The sequence below is a fragment of the Sinocyclocheilus anshuiensis genome, unplaced genomic scaffold (assembly GCF_001515605.1).
Source record: "Sinocyclocheilus anshuiensis isolate Anshui unplaced genomic scaffold, SAMN03320099.WGS_v1.1 scaffold1346, whole genome shotgun sequence".
Lineage (NCBI taxonomy): Eukaryota > Metazoa > Chordata > Actinopteri > Cypriniformes > Cyprinidae > Sinocyclocheilus > Sinocyclocheilus anshuiensis.
In genome coordinates, this window is record NW_015555726.1 from 442,541 (window position 1) to 452,820 (window position 10,280).

General features: G+C 35.2%; 1 protein-coding gene across 1 annotated transcript in view; it reads left to right on the top strand.

Moving 5' to 3' along the window:
• The first annotated feature begins 2,845 nt into the window (after positions 1-2,845).
• Positions 2,846-10,280, top strand: part of LOC107672647 (semaphorin-5B-like) — a 64,814-nt gene continuing 57,379 nt past the window's right edge. The window contains exon 1 of the mRNA XM_016465934.1: positions 2,846-2,928. The gene's annotated coding sequence lies outside the window, so the exon portion shown is untranslated. The remainder of the gene's footprint in view (positions 2,929-10,280) is intronic.

Below are 10,280 nucleotides of genomic sequence, written 5' to 3' on the forward strand. Positions count from 1 at the left end.
CTGGTCCTTTGCTGGTTTAAGCTGGTCCTTTGCTGGTTTATGCTGGTTTATGCTGGTCCTTTGCCAGCACATGACTAGCATAAACCAGCAAAGGACCAGCTTATACCAGCATCCCAGCATCAAAACATACCTAACCAGCATATGCTGGTTTTTTCAACAGGCATGTAGCATAAATGCATGGCATTAAAACCAAGGTTGTCCAACAGTAAACATGTGCTTAATACTTTTTATATTCCAGAATCAGGTTAGATGAAAACATTTATTCAATTTTACATAATCAGTTGAACTGAGGAAGAAACAATAGAGAAGATAACTATGAAAGTGCAGTTTCACTTCAAAATCAAAAGATCAAAAAACATGCATCACGAAAGTTAACATCAAGAATTTTCCTTTTTGCTTTGTTATATGTGACCCTGGACCACAAAACCAGTCATAAGGGTAAATATTTGTTGAAATTGAGATGTATACATCATCTGAAAGCTGAATGAATAAGCTTTCCATCGATGTATAGTTTGTTAGGATAGGAAAATATTTGGCCGAGATACAGCTATTTGAAAATCTGGAATCTGAGGGTGCAAAAAAATCAAAATATTGAGAAAATCGCCTTTAAAGTTGTCCAAATGAAGTTCTTAGCAATGCACATTACTAATCAAAAATTAAGTTTTGATATATTTGGAAATTTAAATGAAATTTACAAAATATCTTCATCTTTACTTAATATCCTAATGATTTTTGGCATAAAATAAAAATCGATAATTTTGACCCATACAATGTATTTTTGGCTATTGCTACAAATATACCCAAGTGACTTAAGACTGCTTTTGTGCTCCAGGGTCACATATTATTTTCCTGACAGCAACCCCACAAATGTATATGAGATGTTTTGAACTGTTTTGGAGAAATGCATCATTCCATCACTTGTCAAAACAGATTTGGAGAAATGTAGCATTCCATCACTTGCTCATCAATGGATCGTCTGCAGTGAATGGGTGCCGTCAGAATGAGAGTCCAAACTGATAAACGCATCAAAATAATCCACAAATAATCCACACCACCCCAGTCCATCAAATAAGGTAAAAGGTAAAAAGCTGCATGTTTGTAATAAATTCGTAAATGGTGCTTGATCTGTGCATATTTCTCTCCTGATTCATATGAGATGACTTTTTCACTGGAGGAAGTGTTACTAAGGATTATGGACTATTTTAGCCAGAAGTAGCGGTTTGAAGTTATATAATGTCTAACAGTAATGATGGATTTGTTTCTTACAAACGCAAAGCTTTTCACTTCACAAGATGTTAACTGATGGATTGGAGTGGTGTGGATTATTGTGATGTTTTTATCAGCTGCTTGGACTCTTATGACGGCACCCATTCACTGCAGAGCATCCATTGGTGAAAAAGTGATTTTTCTCTAAATCAGTTCTGATGAAAAAAACAAACTCGTCTGCATCTTGGATAGCCTAGAGTGAGTAAATTCAGCAAATTGTTTATTTTGGATTAACTATAACTTTAATTGTAAAAAAAAAATAGCCTTCGCTTACTTTATATAAATATTTTATACAAAAAATAGTTCTTTCTTTTGATTTTGGGGTGAAATACGACCCGGACATGGTTTTGATGTTAGATGTTTGATTGACTGTTCTTATAGAGATCTGTTTTTAATACTGAAGGCTCAGAGGGCGTTTAGGACTCCAGTGAGTTTATTTCATACCAGCATGTGATTTCCAGGCATTTCAGTAAACTTCATCATTCAAAGATTTTAGAAATGAATGGTGAGCTTCAATACACCTGTGGCAGCATATAATGTGACTGACAGCTCCATACTTCTCATTTCAAACTGACATAAGTGCCTGTACTTATTGTGATGGACGGTTGCTGATTTCTAATTTCCATTTTCTCAGATCTCATGGAGAGTAAATCGGTCAGTCATATTGCAATATCTTTCAGTCTTATGTGCAAATTCAAATGTATCATTCATTTTTCTAATCAATGACATTTCTCCGTTGATTGACAGGTCTGAGAGAGAGCATGCATAACATGAGAACTATGAACATATCTGTACATATCCCTCAGCAGCACTTACTGCCTTTGAGAATATCACACAGATTTTTTGTTCAAGTAATCCTTTAAAAACATCTGATTAGATGGCAAAAAGGGCCTTGATGGCTTTCCAGTTGACAAATTTCCTGTAATAATGTTTGAACCCCAATACCTACCTCAGTTCCTTTGCCAAATACCACATTATCCAACCTCACATGATCTTTGAACCAGCTCATTCTTTGTCAAAGCATATTTATTCTTTCATCACTGAATGGTAAAAAATGTTTTATTTAGCATTAATATTGCTTGTCAATGGGCATTATTAATATGAACATTTAAGTATAAAATTATAGGAGTGTTTCTTCAACTTTAGGCGCTTTGATTAGTGTTGATTAGTAAGGAGACAACAGTGTCAGTGAAGAGCAGGCTTGAGATGAAGACATTTGATACAATTATGAAAAAAAATTCAAAGTCAAGTCAAAATAAATATTAGTTAATAAATAAAGTAGTCATTTATCAGTGAATGATTGTTGTTTGTAAAGATCTGTGTTGGATTAGTGCAACCATTTCATGTCCCAGAGGCGAATGTATTAGTTTTAATTGTTTGTTACTTAATGTTAATGAGCCAAACCGTAGCCATACGGCTACGAAGCGACGTCAGCACAATTCATTAATATTCATAAGCAAACCTTCCTGATAGGCATGTTACGGAGCAACGGCATCTCGACCTAATTAATATTCATGAGCCGCGCGGCAGCAGCAGTCGTAGGGTTCGTCCCGGTGTGAGGCGGTGCTGTCGGCGAGAGCTCAGATGCCTTCACAGAGCTCAGCAGAGACTTCTGAACACCCCTTACCCCGAAATTACCGCTGGATCCACCTGACTGGAGAGGTAAGATCATCCCTGTGGGTTTCCTCACAGCAAGCGTGCAAAATATGGCCATGTTTACAAGCAGAACTGCGTGTTGAGGTAACGTTAGCTTACGGTCGTAAGTGAGTTTGACAGAAAGTTGTTTCAGTAGATTATTCAGCATGATGTGTAATATTTTTTGCGTGGTTTTGAAAACTTTGTCTCCATTGGCCATGTCTGTTTTAAGGCTGTTTATTCACTTTACAATTAATGACACTGATTGATTGGAAATGTAGTTGTTGTGGTGTAAATAGTAATGTAAGCGCAGGCCAGTAGAGGGCGATAGCGAGTCTACAATTATTATAATTCTGGGCTTTGCGCTAGATGATTAATATTACCTGTTATGATTAAAAAATAGTCTGCCTTTGTTTTGTTTAGTTTGGTTTTTGGATGGTTTGATGTGGATTTTTGTTCATGCTAATTCTCCATGCAGTGGATGGAGTGATTTGCACCCTGAAACTGTAGCCCCATCAGTATGTCTAGACATGAACAGACAGTTTCAGTCAAGAGTTTAGGTAATGCAGAGGTTCAGCACTTCACAGAAACTGTTAGATGAAACTGTATTTTCTCCTATTTTCATTAATAACAGCACAACCTCTGACCTTGTCATAATTACCTCTGCATGTGATTTCTCCGCTGGCTCTCTTCAGCTCCTCCTGAAGTTAGTTGTTAATGTGCATTCCATCAGAATGCTTACAGAAATGACTCGAGGAGCACATTTTGCTTTCCTTTCTTTTTGTGTTTACTGTTAACACAGGAATTTGTGGCTGGGCATATTTGAATTATTATTTTTTTTAAATATCCATTAGATTTCAGTTTGCATTACAGCCATTTTCTAGAGTTTTTTTTTTATTGTGCAATTTGTATATTCCCAACCAATATTTATAGTTTGTTTTCCCAGAAGAGCAAGCCTGTAAATTTGAAATATAAAGGCCTATATTTGCTAAAAAGTCAATTTTTAGGACTCGTGTAGAATAAAAGACACAAATGAGATAAATGTTGACATGCAGTAAGAGTATAGAGCAATCAATGTGTTTAATAGCTTATCATTTGGTTTTGGAAAATTATATGAGAAAGTTATAATTAATTGAGTTATAATTGATATTGTCATAATGAGATGACTTTTGATTGCAGACTGTTGAATTTGAGCGTAGTTGAGACATTGTTGAGATCTCTTTTGAGACGCTAATGGAGACACGTGTGATATTACTGGGGTCTTTTTCTCAGACAGGAGAAACAGGAGACCAGGAAAACTCCTTTTTTCTCATTTAATCTCATTGCTGTGCAGGAGAAACAAAACAACTGGTGCAATAAAGAGATTTATGATTTCTATTTTCTGTTTTGATTTCTGAATAAGTAATATTCAGATGAACAAAACACATGATCTCTTTAAGTGTATGTCAAACTTAGACGATTCTTTCCATATGCTAATCAGCAGTCGTGGTTTAAAAAGAATATGTCTGCATCTCATCAGCACTAATCTGCTGTATAATCTGGGTTAGTACAGGGGTTACTAAAGAAATACCCCAGTTACCATATTCCCCAACGTCCGTGAGCACCGTTTCAGCAGTTATTAAACATTTAGAGGTGCATTTTAAAAGTCCGTTACATGAATTATTGCTGCAGCAAGAAAAAAATCATTAATATTTCATGTAGGGGTAAATGAACAGAACAGACTGAATAGTCATGCTGCTGAACGATGACAACAAACCTAAATTCACCCGCTTAAAATATCTTTAGAAATGTAGGTAAACATGTATTTACTAAATTTATTGAATGTATGCAATTAAGTTATACTTATTAATTATAATCAAAAGTATTTAAATGTATGTTTACATTTATATAACCCCATTTACTTTCTTAAGACATGTTCCTGGTCTTTTTGTGAATGATTTATCAATGCATATATTCCAAAAAATTTCTGATGGAAAAAATTCCTATAAATTTTTCTCATTGAATATCCTGATTCAATATGTTAGATAATGGAAGTAAAATAGGTAGTAAAATTAGTATTGTGTAATCGTAAGCTGCTAGTGCACTTCTTGGTGGTTGTTGGAAAATTTTAGGTAGTTGCTAATACTAAGCAATAGTTCACCCAAAAATTAAACTTTACTTACCTCAAGTTTACTCATTCAAGATGTAGATGAGTTTGTTTGTTAGTCAGAACAGATTTTTAATTTAGCATTTTATTTTAATTTTAATTTAGCATTCTAGAAATTTAGCATTATATCACTCGCTCACCAGTGGATCCTCTGCAGTGAATGGGTGCCGTCATAAGAGTCCAAACAGCTGATAAAAACATCACAGTAATCTACAAGTAATCCACACCACTCCAGTCCATCAGTTAACATCTTGTGAAGTGAAAAGCTGTGTGTTTGTAAGAAACAAATCTATCATGAAGCCGTTTTAACTTAAAACAGTCGCTTTTGGCCAGAATATGAGTCCATAATCCATAATAACACTTCAGTTCCTCCAGTGAAATAGTCCATCCCCTGTTGTCTCTCATATCAAAATCCACCCACATATTTGTTTAGAGCTGTTTTGGTCTGTCTTGTAATTTGTAAATGGTGCTTGATCTGTGCATATTTCGCTCCTGACTCAGACCAGATGACTTTTTCACTGGAGAATTATAGATAAAGGATTAGTAACTGTTTGAAGTGTTGTTTAAAATTTTTTAATTACTTGTGGATTATTGTGATGTTTTTATCAGCTGTTTGGACTCTCATTCTGACGGCACCCATTCACTGCAGAGCATCCATTGCTGAGCAAGTGATGGAATGCTACATTTCTCCAAATCTTTTCTGATGAGGAAACAAACTCATCTAAATCTTGGATGGCCTGAGGGTGAATACATTTTCAGCACATTTTCATTTTTGGGTGAACTGTTCCTTTAACAGAACAACTCATGAAACTAAGTTTTTGTCTATAAGAACCATTAAATGTAAAAGTTTACCCAAAAAGATTTGGTGCTGTCAGAAAGTGACTCTATGGCCCCTGTAGAGTCTCAGCGATTCTGACAGGTCACCATTGAAATGTGGTACCAAAGTAGTGACTTCCCTCTGTCGGCTCAATTAGTCTCCTCGACATGACCCTTCAACCCCATTCTGTCAGCCTTCGCTCTCTGTTTCTCTCATATCTAGCATTGGTAAGTCACTAGAGTGGAGACAGTGTGCAATTTGAGAAACGCAAACCTTGCAGAGTTGGACAAGGACACGGTGGAAAAGTGTTTGTAACCCTCAAAGTTCTTTCAGAGAGCCATTCGAACTCAGTGTCTTGATTTAAATCATCATTCAACAGCCCCTGGTCCATTAGCTGTCCTAGACACCCTTATTTTATGACACAAGACACAAGACTTTTACTAAAGGAAAAGCTTGGAGTCTTTCCTTGAAGTGGATGTTTGCTCTTATATATTTGTTAACATTTTACACTACAGTTCAAAAGTTTGGGGTCAGTAAGAATTTTAAAAGAAGTGTCTTCTGCTCACCAAGGCTCCATTTATTTGATCAATTATACATGTAAAAACAGTAATATTCTAAAATATTATTACATTTTAAAAGAACTGTTTTCTATCTGAATATATTTTAAAAAGTAATTTATTTCTGTGATCAAAGCAGAATTTTCAGCATCATTACTCCAGTCTTCAGTGTCACATGATCTTCAGAAATCATTCTAATATGCTGATTATAATGAGAGTGTCTAGTTTTTTTTTAGAAACGTGCCACATGCATCAAGAAATGGTGTAACATATATCTTCATGTTTTAATTCTGACTAAATATGTCATTTTGAAGATACATGGGCCTGTAGTGCTGTGCTCATCTCTCGTAGCATGAAGTTTCAGCATCTTTCATGTGTCCTACAGTCATACATTTGATAAATGTGAAGTTCTCCAGGCATTAATGAAAAATGTCTGATAAAGACTCAAGTGTTTGAAAGCTTTGCTCAGGGTTCCCAAAGAGCATGTCTGGGGAAGCTGTTTTATCAGAAGCACAGGGAAACATTGGGTTGGTGATATTTTCCACACATATGTTTGGGGCTATATGCTAATTTCTACTCAGAAACAACTCAGTTTTCTGTCTTTTCCTCACACAGAGCTATAGAAAGGCTTCTGAAGACTTATACAGGAATATAGTCTTTTATGATACTGTCTTGGCTTTTTTTTTTTTTTTTTTTCCCCGGTACTTAAGAAAACATGGTACCGTAACGTTTTCATTTTTTTAGTACCGACTTGGAACCGAAATACCGGGTCTTTTGACAGCACTAGTAAGGAGAATAGCTGAAATATCACTCAAGAATTCATTTTTTATAAAGTAATCAAGATACATTCTCTTAAAAGATGTTTTAATACATTTTAAAATTGTAGTGAATTTGTCTTGCTTTAAGGAAAATAAGAACATTTTACTCAAATAAAAAGGCAATATAATTTTTGCTGTGGACATGATCATTTTTTCAATGTTGTTTTACTATACATTAAAGCTTATAAAGGTAATTAATATGCCTCCTACATATGCATATGCATGAATGCCCTGGTAAATAATATAATAGAGATTATGCATGGACTCAAAATAGAATAAAAGATGTGATCAGGGCAATCAGAACATATTATTCATTAAATTGTTCAGCTAGATGTGCAATTATCAAGAAATCTGAGTACAGCTGGAGCGCACTTACATTTGGACAGACCTGACTGAATTTGTGTTTTTCATGATCTTAAAGACATTTTGATTTAAAAACTTATGCTTACATTCTTGAAATCAGTTTTGTAGACAAATATAAATTGTGACACCATAGAAATTTGTTTACGAAAATAAAATGAATATGAATGAATGAATTTAATGAAATTTAGTTTTTTTTAGTGGATGATTTGGACCACATTTGTGAGTTTTAATAGAATTGAACAGTTGCGTGTGTGTAACATTAGAAGGTATTTTTTATAGTTAATGTTAAGTAATTAGTGCATGATTGGGTTTAATTGAAGCTGCTAAAGGTCAAGTTCACTGCTGCTTTGAGGTCAGGTTAATCAAGTCAGTGAAAATAGAGCCAAATTAGACCCTGCTTCTCCTAGAAATTGCATTTTTTGTTTATTACAATGGAAATAATTGCAGTAATTCCACCTTTTAGTGAGATTTAGGCTTAAAACAAGTGACAATGTCTGCCTAGAACAAGACGAAATGCATTTGGGAAGATTTGATTTAAAATGCAAGACTTTTTATTGGCTGTCGAGCTCTAAAAATGTGGAAAGGATAAATGAGTGCATTAAACATTCACAAAGTAAACATAAGAATAACTTTTATATTGTCAGTAATATTTCAAGATGAACACTTACTGGACTGAAGTAACTTATGTTTACTTGATTATCCATGTATTTTTATTTTTTGAAAAACCATGTTAAAATGTGCTTCATCTCTCAATCATCATTGTATTGCATTGCATTATATATATATATATATATATATATATATACACACACACACACACACACACACACACACACACAAATACATATAGCTCTGTAGTTTCTAAAATATGCAAATATATGCATTCTATAATGCACATATAATGGAAATATATGTTTTTAATGCAAACATAAAAAAGATATGCATTTTATGTAAGTAGTCTACATTATTTTCTTCTGCTGATTTTTATTTAATGTGTCAGGCTTTACAGGGTTAATTTAATAGTAGTTGAACAATGTGTTAAAGGGGTCATATGATGCGATTTCAAGTTTTCCTTTCTCTTTGGAGTGTTACAAAAAAAGAATGTGTTTTTTGAACATTAAAGCATGTCAACATATTCTGTTACACCAAATACACAAAATAATGATCTTTAAAAAAGCATCATATGACCCCTTTAATGAATGTTTTGTTTTGATGACGTTTCGTTTTTAAATTTAATTTGTAATTTTATTTGATCAACTCCTATTCAGACAGGTTTTGATGACTTTATCATTATAAAATATGGAAAATAGTAATGTAGAATTAATACATAGAGTCTAATCTGCCCTCTCTCGCTAGTGTTTCCTCCTCACCTGCCCGTCTTCCTTCCAACCAGAAACCTCAGCTTAAACTCAGCACCCTTTTACAGTAATCTAAACCACCAGTGGAGCACTAAACCTCAGGTTAGACCGGAAACATGTCATCCTAAACATAGCACCACTGTTCTTCACTTCAGCCTGTGTTGCTTGTGGTCAGGAAGTGGAGAAAAGATAGATGGGGGAAAACTCAGTGGAGACTCACACCTGTGATGAGGAACTGCTGGTTTTTCATATCGGCTGCCTCACGCTGGGATGGTGAATGGATGAACTGGGCTGGAGGAGCTGCGTTAGGGGCCGTGTGTGGAAGCTGATTGTAGTAAAGCACAGAAGCTCTGCAGCGAGACCCGAGAGGCTGGAGGACAACACAGCCAAGCTTGTGTGAAATGGGTTAAGCTAAATGTTTGAAATATTAAAGCAAATATTGCTGTTCCCAAGGCCCGGCCGCACAGTGACATGCTCTGTCAGGCACAAGAGAGTCATTGATGCCTCTGGCCGCGGTGGGTTGTGTTGTGTTTTAAGTGGGGTCTGTGCACCTCCAGACTGGGTTAGTCAAACAAGCAGGTCTTTTTTAAGAGGAGAGTGTTTTTGTAAGGCACGATAGCTTGCTTTTTTCCTATCTGTCCATCCATCTGATTAGTGCAGAGGTTTTTACTCCACTGCTTGACAAACCTCTACTAATGGAAACTTAAATAAGCATATTCAATTTGGGGGTACCAGCTTGCTGTTTGCACTTTTCAAATGCATGTATGTAAATCTTTAAGTATAAATTATATATGTTTTCCGTAAAGTATTTTGTAAACATTTGTTTTTAAAGCTGCTTTAAAGAGTTTAAAGTTAAATTTTGGCTACTTGAAATTGGACTTGTGCCGGTATTCGGTAATGCGATATATCACGGTAATTAATATGCACGATATTGTTATCGTGGGCTCTTCTAAATACCGTGAATAATTATATATTACAAGTTATTCAGAATTTTGAATGCATTTTAAGAATACTTTTCCCATCAACTGGTCAAAATGCACAACACCGCTGTATGCTGCGTGAAAGACGCGTGCGCACTCTGATGTAAATAAGCGCGGACGAGAAGCACATGGCGGAACATGTGAGAGACGCTCTGGATGAAAGCCCACTTTCACTCTCTGACAGCAGATGGCGCTAAACTGCAGAAATAATAATAATAATAATTCATTTAAATGAAACCCTGTAAACAAAGCAGCTGCTCTACTTTCTGTTTCTGAATCGTGTTTAAATGATTTAAACAGCCATTCAGATTTGTGTATTTGCTATGATGTTCATCACAGC